The sequence below is a fragment of the Perognathus longimembris genome, chromosome 9, assembly GCF_023159225.1.
Source record: "Perognathus longimembris pacificus isolate PPM17 chromosome 9, ASM2315922v1, whole genome shotgun sequence".
NCBI classification, from domain to species: Eukaryota; Metazoa; Chordata; class Mammalia; order Rodentia; family Heteromyidae; genus Perognathus; species Perognathus longimembris.
In genome coordinates this window covers 46,622,542-46,639,233 of record NC_063169.1, presented here as the reverse complement: position 1 = coordinate 46,639,233, position 16,692 = coordinate 46,622,542, and positions in this window count along the sequence as shown.

The following is a 16,692-nucleotide window of genomic DNA, read 5'->3' as shown; positions in this document are numbered from 1 at the left end:
TTTAGTTCTACATATATTTTAGATATGAGACCTTTGCCCATTGTATGGCCGGAAAAGATCTTTTTCCAAACAACCAGTAGATAAAGAAGTAGCTACAGTTTACAGTGGGCATCTCGAAGACTCTATGTAGCAATGTATTTAATCTGCACAGTAACTATTTGGCATGAAAAACCTAAGGAGACACTAATAAGTGCCAGGAGGTCTATACATACTCTTAAGTACTATAACATATTCCTATCAAAGAATTTGGAGTCCAAGCATTGGGACAAAGGAATGCTATGGCTTTTACTAAAAACAAGCTGCACTAATAAATGTGATAATTGCATAACCATAAGGTCCTCAAACAAAAATATAAATTGTAAAGTGTTACATTGAGGAAACCTCAAAAGGACTATCCCCCAAACTAATTTCCACATGATTACTTAAGGAATTTTGTCCAAAATTTTATGGAATAAAAGTTTTCTATGTTAAATGAACTTGAAAAATGTAGAGAAGTAAAACACATCACTATTCTATTTACTTCATGAAGCATTTAATTTTAGTAACAAAAGTAAAAAAGACCAATTACATGATTTAACCCCTTATGAATATGTATAAATTCTATATAAAAATAAAACAGATTATATCACATTGAAATAATTATCTGCTGTGACCATGTGGTGTTTATTCCAAGGAGCAAATTTATATAATATGTGGAAAACCATTAGCAAAATCTAATGTTTTAGCAGGACAAGTAACAAACCTTAGAAACAAACATTAGAAAATAATAACTGATCAAAACTCTCCTAATCATCTATTTGTATGTAATAACATGAATACAGAAAATAGTTTTAATATTAAAAACCAGTCCATTATACTTATAAATCAACATGTTGAATTAAAACCCCTTTGTGCAACTACTTAAAGGGATCTATCTATAGACAGATAGATAGATAGATCTTGTATGTGAACATGAACAGTTAATTAGTATTTTATATAAATGAAAAACTCAGATTGGATGTTGTGAAATAGAAAGAATTTCTTATTTTCAAACAGGAATTCTACCTCTCATTCATTCTTCTTATTCCTGCCTTTATTATTAGAATGTATATACAGAGACAAACAAGAAACAAGTTAATACACACACAGCAAACCAAACTGACTTATTAAAACATTTAGCCTTTGGACTAATATTATCACATAAAAATTTGAAAATCTGGAAATCTTTTCAAGTTAAGCATAATTAAGTCATGTGTTCAACTCAATGATGAAGATTTTCCAACAAAAGCCATCTGTTCTAGAATAGTGTAGTGATTTCTCCATGTTTCCTCTTTCTTTTCACTTACTTTTGTTTAATATTAACTATTCTGTTCTCATAAACAGAGATGAATATACGTGTGTTGGGAAAGGTTATAAAGTTTGGGAAAATGCAAATCGTTTTTGTTCTCCTTATTAAAAAAAATGGTAAAATTTGTCAAAATTCAAAATGCTTGAAGATCTAGTCTTCTTCCTTGCTTCACCTCAGGAATTGGAACATAAAAATGGGTACTACCTTTTGATCACTTGCTTACAAAAAATAGTCTGAAGAAGTGGGACAGATACCTGCCTATTAAACCTGGGATCTCAAACTTTGTAATTTCATTTCTACTTTACTTTTTATATAATGAAAGTATTATGTCATGGTGTTATTGGTTCTCAACTTGCAATGGAGCTCATATAGTTTGTGTCTGTAAGATTCTGATTATTATCTAAAATTAAGATAGGAAAACAAACACTGACACTATAAATTGTCACTGTCCTTGTTTCTGCAGGCATCTGTGCATATTTGGTAAAAAATAAAAACAATCTCTCAGTATGGTTTTAGACTTCAACATCCTTGAAGTTATTGTTTTTTCTGGAGATGTGTATGAGGGGGGCACGCATGTGCGAGATTGTATGTATGGAGTACATTTATTCTGTTATCCATGGGAGATCTGGTATAAATAAGGAAAAGTCAAGAATACATTATTCAGGAACCTTTGGATTGCAACTGACAGGAAATCAACTCAAATTGGCCTAAGTTTAAAAAAATAATCTTGGCTTCTATACTGAAAATTCCAGCAGTACCAGCTTTAATCATGGCTGGATCCAGGGGTCTCAGATGCCATCATCAGAGCCAGCCTCTGTTCACATCTCAGCTCTGCTTCACTCTCAGTTGTTCTTATTTGTATTTTTATGGTGTCAGCTTAGACTTATTTCTTCTTCTCTCCTAGCTTTTATAGGACACACACACACACACACACACACACACACACACACACACACACACACACAGTATCTTTCCTAGTTGCTCCAGAAAAATTCCTAGTATAGATTTGATTATGGCAGAGTGTTTAACAAATCAGGATAGTCAGACCACAATACCAGATCTGGGTCATGAGCTCACCTCAGATTTCAGGGGTTAGGTCAACCCCACCTAAACCACATGGAATGAAAGTAGGTGGAGTTGATTCCCTAAGGAAACTGAAGACACTATTACAAGTAAGAACAATGATGCTGGGTATGCAAAAACAACACATGTCCACTCTCGGCTGGCTTCATTTTAGACTGACTTGGAGGCCTGGATGTTAATCAGATTCTAATCTGCAGAACCCATTACAGACAATTTTCTGCAGACTACCTCCTCCCAAATCCATCAATTCACCCCTTGCTGTGCAGTCTTACCTTGTCTCTCAATCTGTGCCTAGTTCCTCTGGAATGCATAGATTGAAAAAAGGCCCCAGGTCACACCAGCCTAAGTGAAGATTAGGCACTTAATTTTTTTTCTTATAAAGAATTGGAAAATATTGCTTGGAACAATCCCTAAGTCTACAGCAGAATCCATAATGCACATATACTTTGATGTTAGTTAGGTATTAGTGGAAGCCAAGGGTCAGCCTCGGACTGATTTTCCACCGCATAGGAAACCCTGTGTTCTGGGTAGTAAATAGCAGTGAACACAGTCACTGCTGTATTCAGCAGTGACAAGAGGCTGTACAGAAAATCAGGCTTCTTGGGCAGAAACATGATATGGAGTCAGGCTTCCAATTCAGTATCTTAGCAGCTGATATAAGACAACAGGCGTATTCTTCTAATTTCCCAATAAATGACAAGGTGACCTGAGGCTACCATTTCAGCTATACAATAAGTAAAAGCAAAAAGCTAGAAGGGTACACTGTGTTACTATTTTAGATGGGAAAACTGGGGTGAAAACACAGTGACTATTTTAAGCTGTGAAGACATAACACAGTACTGTGGAGTGATCTGGCACTTTAATAAGCCACAATCAAATGATGATTAAAAATTGGGAACTTTGGCTTCCTTGCATGAAATTTTTTCATATGCTCTTCAGATGTAACTTTCTTACTCCCTCCACCCTTATTCAAAATAATAATGATCACTTCTCTAGACTATACCAAAGAAAATAAAGTAGGGCCTTAAATAAAATCTGGTGACTTTGTATAAAAACATGAAGGCTATGAATATTTTTATTCCAAAGATACATATATACACAAATTATGGATGCAACCATGAAAAAATTGTGACTTGAATTCAAATTGTGTTGCATTGTTTCTGTGTATATGAGTGTGAAAAGTAGAATATGAGGGAAGTTTAGGGAATCAAACATTTTAACCCATGGAGAATTTCAAAGATCCAACCAGATTTAAATGTAGAACAACATTGTTTGAGTGCATATCCAACAAAATAAATGATATATCAGAAAAAGCACAACTGTAATGAAATTTTCCTTTTTTTCTTTTGGGAGAGGCAATCATCATTTGAGCATGGATTAAGGGTCTAGAGACCTTTGTGTAAAAACCTGAAAAGATTGTTCATAATAGGATTAGCATTTAATTTTCCTCCTCTCAGAACTCCTTCTGGAGCAAATGAAGAGCCAAAGTCTGCTTTTTACCCTCTAGACTTCTCTCGCAGGAGTAGCTGTACCTGTCAGAAATTGATCATAGACAATCTGCTAAACTTAGTGCTTGAGTGTATGTATGGTAGCTAATCAAACTTCCAGATAGATTGTTGACAATTTCCAGCCATCATTAATGTTCAGTGCTCCCTTGGATTTTAGCCACGTTCTTACCTTTAATCACTGGATACCCTTAGAATAATACGCCACACCTGGGACTAAGGATAATTTACCACTTGCAGATGGGTTAGGACTAAGGTTAGTCAGAGTTTTGCATTTATGCTGGGTCCCCATGGCTTTCCTTTTATAGTGTAGTTATATCCACTAAAATTATAACTTCCAAAATTCTGTTCTATTTTATTGCTCTCACGAAGTATTTATGATCTCTACTGCTTAAGTGGACATTTGTAGAGATTTACTGCTGAATGCTTTCAAGAGAACTGCTTAAGATTGGTAATGCTGATGAGAACTATTAGACTGAGATTATGTAAAAACTTTTTGTTGTGAAAGGCCAATGAAATGCCTATTTGCTGTAGGTGTCTGATACCTTAAAAGCAGTTCACAATCTGGGTGCTGGTGGCTGATGCCTGCAACCCTAACTACCGAAAAGACTGAGATATGAGGATCGCAGTTTGAAGCCAGCCCAGGAGGAAAGTCCACAAGTCTCTTATCTCCTGTTCACCATCAGAAAACCAGAAGTGAAACTGTGGCTCAAAATGGTAGGGCAGTAGCCTTGAGCAGAAAAGCTCAGGAACCGTGCCCAGGCCCTGAATCACCATCCAATAGACTTCTTAAGTGCCTCACACAGTACACAATATGTTTTTTTTTCCTCCTAGTTCAGTACCATTTCAGGCAGCTAGATGTTTACTTTATTGTGAGGAAAACAGTTAATTGTGCTTTTTTAAAAATAGTTTTATACTGATCCATAAATTCAAATACTTTGGCTAATTCCTATCAATTTCCTGCTCTATGAAGTTGTTCAATATTTTCCAGGGAGTGTTCCTAGGCTCAGACTCATGAAAGTATGGACAAAGTAGTTTCTGGATTGAACAGTCTTTTTTACTGAAAGATCTTTCTCACTACAGAGACCAGAATGCATAGAAGAATATTTATTTGAACTGTGTAATGTAAAGGCCAGAATAGGAGGAGACAGAAGTGGCTAGACAAAAGCTTTGTCATATTCTGTTACCAGTATAGAAATAATGGGAATTGGTCATGTTGTGTTAATTTCTCAGCAAATCACACACACACACACACACACACACACACACACACACACACACACACACACTAAAACTGACTGTACCCATGCACCATTAATGGAATTTCCAGCAAAGCAACAAAATCCATCTGACAATCATTTCTAAGTAACACTTTCCATTTTGCTGACACTATTAACTGTGACACGATTAAAGAAAATTCCTTAATAGACTCTAACCTGCTGACTCCGTTGGTGATACCACCACCCACTGAGTGGGCCCAGCATGGAGACTGAAGTCTGTCCTTTCCAGGTGCCCCAGATACCCTGGACCATTCTTAGAGTTGCAGAAACCAAAATAGGAACATCTGAGTATTTCTCATTTGCTCACACTAGGGCAGTTTGGGGGAGGAGGACAAGCAAGATGAAAGAGCCATACTAAACCTATTGGTGCATATGCTTTCTGCACATCCTTGCTTCCTCTGTGTTTTCTGCCTCCACCCACACTCTCAGGATCCCAGCCATAGTAACCTACTACCAGAACACACCATGTATCTGCATGCCTAAAGTCCTGAAAATATGCTTTATGCCAGTCTGAGGAATAAGTCCTGTGGTCTTTGGAGACTTACTCAAGTGTTAAATCCTCTGTGAAAATGTCCCTGATTCCTAAACCAGAACTATCCTTCCCTCCCCCTGTACACCTTAAGTGCTTACATTCATTAACTCAGGGCTATAGTGTGATGTTTCTGTGCCCTGATCACTTTCTTACACAGGACTGTAAACCTTCTTAGGTTAGATAGCATACCTTTTGTCATGCTGTTAATCACTATTCCCATCTCTAATTCCCACTGTCTAATATGAAATTTGCAGAGCTCAGAAAAGATGTTACAGAATGCCACAAAAAGCACTGAAAAAAAACTCAGAAAATTAAAATAAAATATTGCATCTATTCTCAGTTCCTATCCACAGATCTACACTTATTGAATGATGAAAAATGCCTGGAAGGGGATTAGTCAGAAGTATACCAAAGTGCTGGAGTGAGTGAAGTTCTTTCTGTCTCTCATTTTGGGTTTCCTTAAGAAATTTTGAGTTAAATCAATTCTTTCTGAACACTACAACCTCTTCTTCCTGTCTTCTGTCTCTCTGATTCTGTCTCTCTTCTCCCACCCCTCCTCCCTCTCTTTACTTATGTTCTTTAAATTTTTTTCAATCTTCTCTGAATGCTTGAATTTTCAGATCATTTAAAGTAGGAAACCGTCAGACTCAGAGGCCACAGAACTGAATAATTTGCTAACCCAAGTTCTTCTTACGTGATTTGATCCTGGAGAGTCAGTCTAGAGCAAGCACTTTGAGAAGCTCCTAGAATAGAATTTGAACAGCTATTAAACAAGGGCTACCCAGGGGAATTTGCCATAGATCATGGACTTATCCCCTAATTTCCTACTGTATTTTGAGTTCTTGAGCTCATTGTATGCTAAGCCATCTGGGAGTATGCAAGTCATTTTGATTTAAAAAAATACCATAATTAAGAGATCCATTAAACTGAAATACACTTGAATGAGTATTAGAATGTCATGTAATTTTGTACTAAAACCATTGATATCAATTTTAAATGTTGACCAGAAAAAAATGATATTATAAAAGCAATGTGAATAAAATTAATGTATTTTGTATATCTATACTGCATGTTAAGTAAGTGGCAAATATTAGTTTCACTGAGTATAACATCCATGTTTACATAATCAGTGTTCGGAATTTGAAGTTCAGGTTCATGCTACATAATTGCTCAGCTTTGTGAATCTATGTTTCTTATTTTACAAATTCTGAAATTAACAAATAAAATACTTGATTCATATCTTCAATGTTAAAATAGAAGTATAAATTCTGATTCCAGATTTCTTTTATTTTCTTCATTTTCATACAACTACACTTCAGGATACTTATTCATTAGTTGTCCAACTCCTGGTTAAGGCTGAGATTGTTTTTTTTTTGTTGTTTGTTTTTTTTTTTGGCCAGTCCTGGGCCTTGGACTCAGGGCCTGAGCACTGTCCCTGGCTTCTTCCCGCTCAAGGCTAGCACTCTGCCACTTGAGCCACAGCGCCGCTTCTGGCCGTTTTCTGTATATGTGGTGCTGGGGAATCGAACCTAGGGCCTCGTGTATCCGAGGCAGGCACTCTTGCCACTAGGCCATATCCCCAGCCCCAAGGCTGAGATTGTTAACGTATTGAAGAACTTGTAGCTTCAAATGACCCAGTAATGACACACATGGTGTCATTGTCAGATTCACAGGCCACAGAATCAAATAATCTGCTAACCTGAGTTCTTCTTACCTGATGTGATCCTGGATATTCACTCTAGAGAAAGCACTCTCAGAAGCTCCTAGAAGAATAGAATTAGAACAGATATTAAACAAGGGATACCCAGGGGAATTTGCCATAGATGGCATTCAGATGGACAATATTCTCAAGTGCAGGTCTTCCATTTGGTACTCAAGGGATATGGGTTTTAGTAAGGTGAAGGAATGATCCGACACCTCCCATCAAAGTTTCATGATTGGTGCCCAAGGAGTGATGACCACTTCATCAACAAGTGACAGATTTTTCTCCATATTCTTCAGCCTTCATTTTCTGAAGTCACACTCTAGTTTTGATAGTTAATATTTTTCTTGCAGGCTTAGTAGAAAAAATTCATAGAAAAGAACTGTAGCTCTGTGAGACAGAGAGGAAGTAAGCATTCTTTGAGAGCTGGAAAAAGTCATTTTTCTAAAAATAGCAAATCATTTTCTGTAAGAAGAGAGATGTAGCCACTTTCATTTACCAAGTAGCCACCCTGTGTATTTTGAAGTTAATGGAAGAGGAGAAAGTATTTTTCAGTCTAAAAAGTAAATTGTATAAGTAATAAATATAAAGAAAGGTACATAGGCAGAAAGAGCATGGGGACAGAGAGGATTAAACAGTACAGGAGGAAGATTATATAAAAATGATGGTGATTGGGAAAGGGAACACCAAAATTGAGAGACAAAGGATAAAAAGACAAACCAATGCAACAGAAATACTTACAAAACTTTATGGTGTAAACCAACTGTACAACTCAGGGGGCAGAGGAAAATGGGTACGGGGAGACAGGGGAAAAGTGAAGGAGGAAGTAACAAGTTGGATAAGAAATGTACTCACTGTATTACAGATGAACCTGTAACACCTCTGTACTTCACTTTGACAATAAAATAAATTTATTTTTAAAAAAAGATGGGGAAATGGGAAGAGATGGAAAGGAAGATAGTAAGTATAGCATACGTGACTCAAGAAAGGGAATGTCTTCCATTTACAGGCTTCTACTATCTGAAGAGCTATTTGACCTGAGATTAAGTGGTACATAAGACAAAATTGGTTAACAATGATTCCCATCATGTTTACTTGGCCACGGAAACAGGGTATGTGGGCTTGCTGTTCTTCTGGCTCTCATTTTATCTCGTTTATATTTGTGCAAATTTAGAAAAAGGAAAAAAAATGTTGGCAACAACTTCTTGGAGTTGTGTGATTACTGAGGTTTTGTACAGGTTAAGAGGGATGTCTCTGGGGTTTCACACAGAAATCTGGAGGGGGGGGGGGCGGGCACTACCGGAAATTTGGCCAAGAGCAGAGTTTATGAGGTTACAGGATATGACCATAGGGTCTGGGCGATTCCATGTGATTAGAGCAATCCAGGAACTCACCAAAGAACTTAGCATTTAAAAGATTTCTACTGCAGTCATTTGACCCTGCTTGGGTTTTCATTTTGTGCCTCATGAGTTGGGAAATATATTTGGTATATGAGTTTATATCTAGATGGGTTCATATTTATAAGAATAAAATTTTCTTGTCTTTTGTATGACAATCTTGACTTGGTTTATCTTGGTCTGTCATGGTAACCAGAATATTATAGTAGAGTGGGTCTTTCAAAAAGCAAAAAATGTATTTTCTCCCAGATTCATACTCTCAAAATCTGAGACTAAGGTACCAGCACGCTTCAGTTTTTGTGGTGACTTTCTCTTGGTGTGTGGACAGCTTCCTCCCCTCTGCTTCTCTTCTAATAAGGGCAGTAATCTCATAAAGAAAGCTCCACATTTATGTCCTCCAATAAACTTAATTACCTCCCAAAGGCCCCATCTCCAAATACCACAATATTGGCAGCATGAGCTCAACATACACATTTTTGGGGAAGACAGTTGCTGCTAAGCAACTGTGTTCTATCATGGCCACACAATTTATCAGAGTAAATATTAAAAAATATATAAAATATATAAAATTATCTTTAAGCAGTTGTGAGAAAGTATTGCCATCGAATGACACAGTATATGAATATAGTTCATCTTGATCAGATTCTCACCCATACCTACCAATTCATCCCTTTCCTCAATTTTCTAAATTTTCTAAGATATAAGTTTGAGTTATTGTCTGCATTCTCCCCTTCTTATCCTCTTCATTTGCTTACCTCTCCCCCACCCCTTGCTAGTACCTGTTTACTTACTCATTCTTGTATTATTTGGAAAGGCAGGACTAAATAAAGATGTTAGGATAATGCTTTCCTTTAACTAAAAAAATATTTTATACAGTTGTATAGGCTGTGCTCATGATGAGTGAATTCTGACATGTCCACAAAAATATAAAGTAATATAAATGTAATCACCTTCCCATTTCATCTGGAATGTCTTATCATAGGCATGAGCCAGTGTTACCCAGCTCACTAAATTACTTTTAAAAGTTAGTATTGTGCTAGCAAGCAGTTATTTTGCGTGACAGCATACTATTCTTTGCAGCATATAGGTAAATAGGACATGTCAAATAAAGTTAACAATTATTCAATATTTGTTGAGCTATACATTTCTTTAGTATTTTTTGCTCTATATTATAAACAATGCATATATATGCATACATAAAATGTATGTGTGCATGTATATATATATACATAAAAGTATCCACATATATATGTTAAAATATATGTATATTGTAATACCCACATGCATGTGTATATACTATACATGATATATAAAATATCTATGCAAATATATGCATACAAACACATATACATAATTCCCACACATGTCCTTAATTAAATATGTATTGCTAATGTTTAAGACGCTCAAGAGTAAATGGTTGTCTTTATGGTATATACCAGAGGATTGATGGCAGTTGATAAATATGTTTACCCTTTACACAGTTCCCTTCCATTGGTAAAATTTCAAATCTATAAATTTTCCAACATTTAATGCATTTTCTATAGTTAATTAAAAGACATAAAGGGAGACATGGGGAAAACAACATATTTAGTAAGCTGGGACAGAGCAGAAATAAAAGATAATCTTTTCCCTGTCTCTTCCCCCTGCCTAAAATTATAGGTTCTCCATTTTTAGTATACAAAATAATCTTCTATCAAATAAGAGTTGTAGATTGTTGTTTACAGACTGTGTATGCCTATTTTTGTCTACTGTTTTTGTGTGTGTATAGTGTGTGTGTGTGTGTATGTATGTGTGTGTTTTGCTGGTCCTGGGTCTTGAAATCTGGGCCTAAGCACTATGCCTGAGTTTCATTGGATCAAGGCTAGTACTCTATCACTTGCACTACAGCACCATTCCCATCTTTTTCTGAGAGCATTACTGGGCTAAGAGTCTCACGGACTTTCTTGCTCAGACTGGCTTTGGATCACAATCCTCAGATCTCAGCCTCTTGAATAGCTAGGATTAAAGGCGTGAGCCTTGGGCACCCATCTTATTGCTTATTTTTTTATTGTACACTTGTTATAATAGTAGATTTATTAGTTTCTAATATTTATTCCAGCTAGAATTTATGTGGTCAAAACTACACTTTCACAGGCTTAAGTTTTTTTTTTCAAATTTTAATTATCAAACTGATGTACAGAAAGGTTACAGTTTCATATGTTAGGCACTGGATACATTTCTTGTACAGTTTGTTACCTTGTCCCTCATACCCCCCTTCCTCCTCCCCCTTTCCCTTCCCCCCACCCCCATGGAGGTGTTCAGTTCACTTACACCATACAGTTTTGCAAGTGTTGCTTTTGCTTAAGTTTATTGTCAACAGGTTAAAGCTTCTATTGGTACACTCATTTAAGACTACGGGATATTAGTACATTTCAATATTTTTTGAAGTTTCTTTCACAGTTGATTTTTTTAATTTTTAATTTTCAAACTGATGTACAGAGAGGTTACAGTTTCATACATTAGGCATTGAATACATTTCTTTTACTGTTACCTCCTCCCTCATTTCCCCCTCCTTCCTCCCCCTTTCTCTCTCCCCTGCAAGAGTTGTTCAGTTCATTTACACCAAACAGCTTTGCAAGTATTGCTTTCGTAGTCGTTTGTCTTTTTTACCCTGTGTCTCTCGATTTTAGTATTCCCCTTCAGTGTACTAGTTCTAATACCAGGATACATAGTTTCCAATATACTCAGATAAGATACAGAGATAGTGCAGGCACAACCACAGTTGATTTTTGAATAGGCGATTTTGAAGTTCCTGAAACAATATAAATTTGAAAATACACTTGTATGTGGATTTTTTCCCAAAGATTTGCAACAATTTGGAAGCATTTTCAAATGGAATAGCCTAGGGCTGGGAATATGGCCTAGTGGCAAGAGTGCTTGCCTCGTTTCCATAACATGGAGTTCATTTCACTTAGCATCATCTTGTGCATCCATAAGGGCATAGCTATTAGGCTCTTCTGTTGTAATTACTCTCAACATGCCATGTGAAACCGTAGCTTCTTTTGTTGATGATCCTCTTGTATCCTCTTCCTGTGGTTGTACCAGCTCTATTACTGTATCTCAACTGATTACACTGGATACTGTATATACTGGTTTTCGAACTAGGGAAGTGAAAGGGAATATCAAAATCGAGAGACAAAGGATAAAAAGACAAATGACTCCAAAAACAATACTTGCAAAACCATTTGGTGTAAAACAACTGAACAACTCATGCGGGGAGAGGGAAAAGGGGAGGGAAGAGGGAGGAATGAAGGAGGAGGTAACAAACAGTACAAGAAATGGAACCACAACATAACCTATGAAACTGTAACCTCTCTGGACATCACTTTGACAATAAATAAGTATAAAAAATAAATAAAAGAAGCTAAAAAAAAAAGAGTGCTTGCCCCGTGTACATGAAGCCCTAGGTTCAATTCCCCCGCACCACATATATAGAAAATGGTCAGAAGTGGCGCTGTGGCTCAAGTGGCAAAGTGCTAGCCTTGAGCAAAAAGAAGCCAGGGACAGTGCTCAGGCCCTGAGTCCAAGGCCCAGGACTGGCAAAAAAAAAAAAAAAAAAAAAAAAAAAAGGAGTTGCCTAGAAATATAGAAATAATGAAGAAACAGCTAGCTCTGCCACAAATGCGCAAAATATGTTCAAATAATAATCTAGTATTACCTATCAACTCTGCACAAAGCTATTATAAAAAGTTAAATGTTTATCAAAACCTACATAAACCACACAGTTCATGTATGGCATAATTTTCAGCTGAAAGGAATATACACAAATGTAAATGGTCAGTATTATATTATAAACTGTATCAAATTTACTACTGTCGTTACTGCACTACTATGTTAATTTTAGGTCCACTTCCTACTGCTATGGCAGGAAGCTTGTGATCAGAGATCATGGTTGGGTTGCCTGGAGCTGAAATCCTCTTATCTCCCTTACCACATCCCTGGAATTATAGTTTACATCACTCTACCCAACATTGGGAAGATGAGATCTCTTTCTTTTTTTAAATTGGCATAAATTCACTGTGTGAAAGTTTTATTATAGTTTGATCAAACTCAACAGCTCTATTACTATTTCTTAATCCCCTCCCTCCTACCCACATTTTTTTTCTCTTTTTCTTTTCATAGTTTAGGAATGAATTCAGGGAAAATGCTCTTCCATTGAACTAAATCCTCAACCCATCTTTTAACACAATTTGTAAGGGGTTTAATTGTGCCATTTTCATACATATATGTTGGGGATTCACGCTGCCCTTTCCCCAGCCCCCTTCCCCCAGCAGTGTGGGAGGGAGCCCCTCCCACCTTCTGGCCTCAACCAGAAGAGAAGCAAGAGGTCCTCACCTCTCGCTTGGGTGTGTCTTGGGCCCTTGGGGGGATTGTGATCTCCGCCCACAGAGGAAGTTTGTGACATCACCGTGATGGACACTGTCTTTAGCCTATGACTGACCCTTTGGCCAGTCCCCATCCTTTCCCCCATTACCGTTATATAACCCCCCCCCCCAATTAAATCCTGTGAGACTCATGGACCATCGTATCCATCTCTCCATGCCTCTCTCTCTGCGCCGTTTCTGACACGTGAGGGGATGGGGGGGGGGGGGGGAAGGAGGGTTCGGCAACCTTTCCTTAATTTAGCATAATCCATGAGAACACGCTTTGTTTCTTCTGTTGGCTGGAGGAATAAAAGCCAAGTGTTCTTTCATAGTTTGGGATCAGGCATTCCCCCCGGGGAGATAGGGGGGGAGTGGGTCCAGAGCCCCCCAACACATATATATGATGTATTTTTCTCACCTCACATTGTTTAGGGGCTCTCTGTATTAATTTTACCATTTGACTTTTTGTTTCTGTATAAGTTTTTAAAAATAATGACTCTAAAGAGCAAAGAACCTGATTTTTAAAACTCCACAGAATTATTTTACTTTAACAATTATCTTAACCTTTCAACATGTTCTTTTATTAATTAATGGCATTGTGAAATTATTTTATCTAGTTATGACTCTTCCTCTTTCCCTGTCTTGTTCAATAAGTCAAATTTTCATGACATAATTTTTTTCCTGTTTGCATTGGCTGATGCATATGCTACTAGTTAGTAAAAAATGTTTCCTTGTAATCAATTTACATCTGATTCATTTTTCCCCAGATCTAATGTATAACTTAATCATTTCATATAAATATACACATGCACACATATGTTTATTTACCTGGATATATATGCTTTCTGTGAACATTTAGGACATTATTACTTATACCCATCTTCACAGCCATATATGTGGCATTGTACCATCATTCTATGCTGAAATCACCTGAGAATTTAATTCCAGAATATCATTCCTAATTCTTTACATTATACCTCAAGTATAATGTAAAATATGAAACATAAAATAGGTAAAATATAAAATATTTTAAATACTAAATGATACATTAAATAGCAAATAATACTAAGTATATTAAAAATTCAAAAGTTTTAATTTCAAAATAAAACAAATCTCAGACTCATATTTCAGACCAGATCAGGTGCATGCAAAGTGTTATGATCATCAATTCAGACTTTTATTCCAGAAGAACAACTGAGTTTAGTGAATTTTCTCTTTTGCTCATCTTTTTTCCTTTGGTAGCCTGTTTTTCTTTATTTCGTGGGCTCCTTTTCCTTGTGTTACACATGAGTAATGTTTTCAGAGAACTGTGGGTGGTAAATTTTGTGATTCACCACATGTCTTAAAACATCACGATATTTGCCCTCCAAGTCGAAGACTAGTGAAGTTAACTGGAACAGTTTGGAAAGACCTTTCCTGGTGATAACTACAGCTACTGCCTCATTACCTTTGGGTTTTCAGTGTTAGCAAGTAGGCAACTGCTGCTCATTTGCTTGTTCATGGCTTGTTGCTGCTATGCTTTTGTTTCCTGCTTTGCTTTTGTGTGGTAGTTTATCTATTTTCCTCTCTAAAACCTTGTAGGATTTTCTTTTTATCTTCAGAATTCAGAACTTTAAGCTTGGTGGCTTAATTGATACTCTAAAAGCTCCTTCAATTGCACCATCAGATTCAAACATTTTTTCTAGAAATTATGTGATTTCTTTGTCATTCTTTCCTCTCCATTTGCTTTATTCTTGCTGGAACTTCTATTAAATGGATATTGGAATTTATATTCCTTGCCTTTTTACTATTCTGTCCTTTTCCTATTGCCTTATTATTTTTGTGCTATTGTGAAAGTTCCTTAACTCATTCCTCTGGCTTAGGGCATTACTGTCTCACTTTGACCATTTCCTATTCAGTCAGTCTTCAGAAGTTTTGTGTTTTCACTCCAGCTACCCCAGTTTTCATTTGCACAGTCTCTATTTCCTTTATAATGGATATAAAATTAAAAAGAACTAACTCTACTAATTCCAATAGTTCTTTTTACTTTACTGAAACTTTCTCTTTTTTTTTTCTTTTATAGTTATTTGTTTGCGTGAAAATTCTTTCAGGTTTCTCCAAATTATTGTTAATTCCCTTCATTCTCTAAATATTTTCTATGTGATTTCCCTGTGCACTTAAGTAGTAATCCTAGTAATATTGACCCAAATCCAGGTTGAGTAAAATGTTAAAGCTCCAAAATCTACAGAATATATATATGTATATATATATACATACATATATATACATATATATATATATATGCATGCCTTGGCCATTTTACAAGAACTACTAGAGATTTATTATTTTTGAAATAAATATCTTTTAATTTTTTGTGTGTAGTTTACGTGGTGGAATGTTTTCTTTATTGTCAAAATGTAGTACAGAGGGGTTACAGATTCATATGTAAGGCAGTGAGAACATTTCTTGTTCAAGTTGTTACCAACTTCCTCATTCCCCCCTCCTCCCTCTCCCATTCCCTCTTCCCCCATGAGTTGTGCAGTGGGCTTACACCAAATGGTTTTGTAAGTATTGTTTTTGGAATGGTTTGTCTTTTTATCCTTTGTCTCTTGATTTTGATATTCCCTGTCCCTTCCCTAGTTCTAATACCTGTATAAACAGTATCTTTTGATTTTATAGTATTTTACACAGATCATTGTTCCAATGTTCATTTCATACTTTAAACTCATTACAATACAAGGAACTGTGCAAAATACAATGTATCACTATATTTATAGCTGAAGAAAGAAATTACTAGTTTTTTTTTACAAGAGATACTATTGCCATCTTTTCCTTAATTTCACGATATTTTTGCCTGAAAAGGAGGTAGAGAGGTGTATGTCTTCTGTGGTTTTGATATTCCCAGTTAATATTCCCAGTAATTTCAAATTGCTACATCAGTGGTTTCTCAGGTCCTTCTTATCTAGATCACAATCTTTAAGTATGGATCATATCTTTTGCTACTTTATATTCTGTACATGACTTGTATGTGGTGTTTATTTAATAAACATTGGCTTAATTGTACCAGGTAAACTACTAAAGCCTACGTTTCCTAAGCATGTGTTTTGAGGTATGAATCCAAAGCAGGTTTAAGAAAAAAATTTTACTTAAATATAAAATCATGATACCAATCAAATATGTAAATGTAATTCAGATGTAAATATAAATCAGATGATCAAATTAAATATTTTTCAATCTGTGCAAAGTTACAATTTGATCAAGTAAAATATTTCCTAGTTTGATTCAATGGTAGAGTTTTCCAGACATGAATCAGATTGTTCTTGTATATTTCTCATGAAAAGAATGCTTTAGTCACTAAAATTGTGTCTCTACTTACAATAATTTGTTGTTCTACAATATACAGTCAACAGTCCCTTTTACACAAGAAGAGGAAAATAGTATATAGTTGTGTTGTTTTCTATTTCATTTTATGCATCTATACATA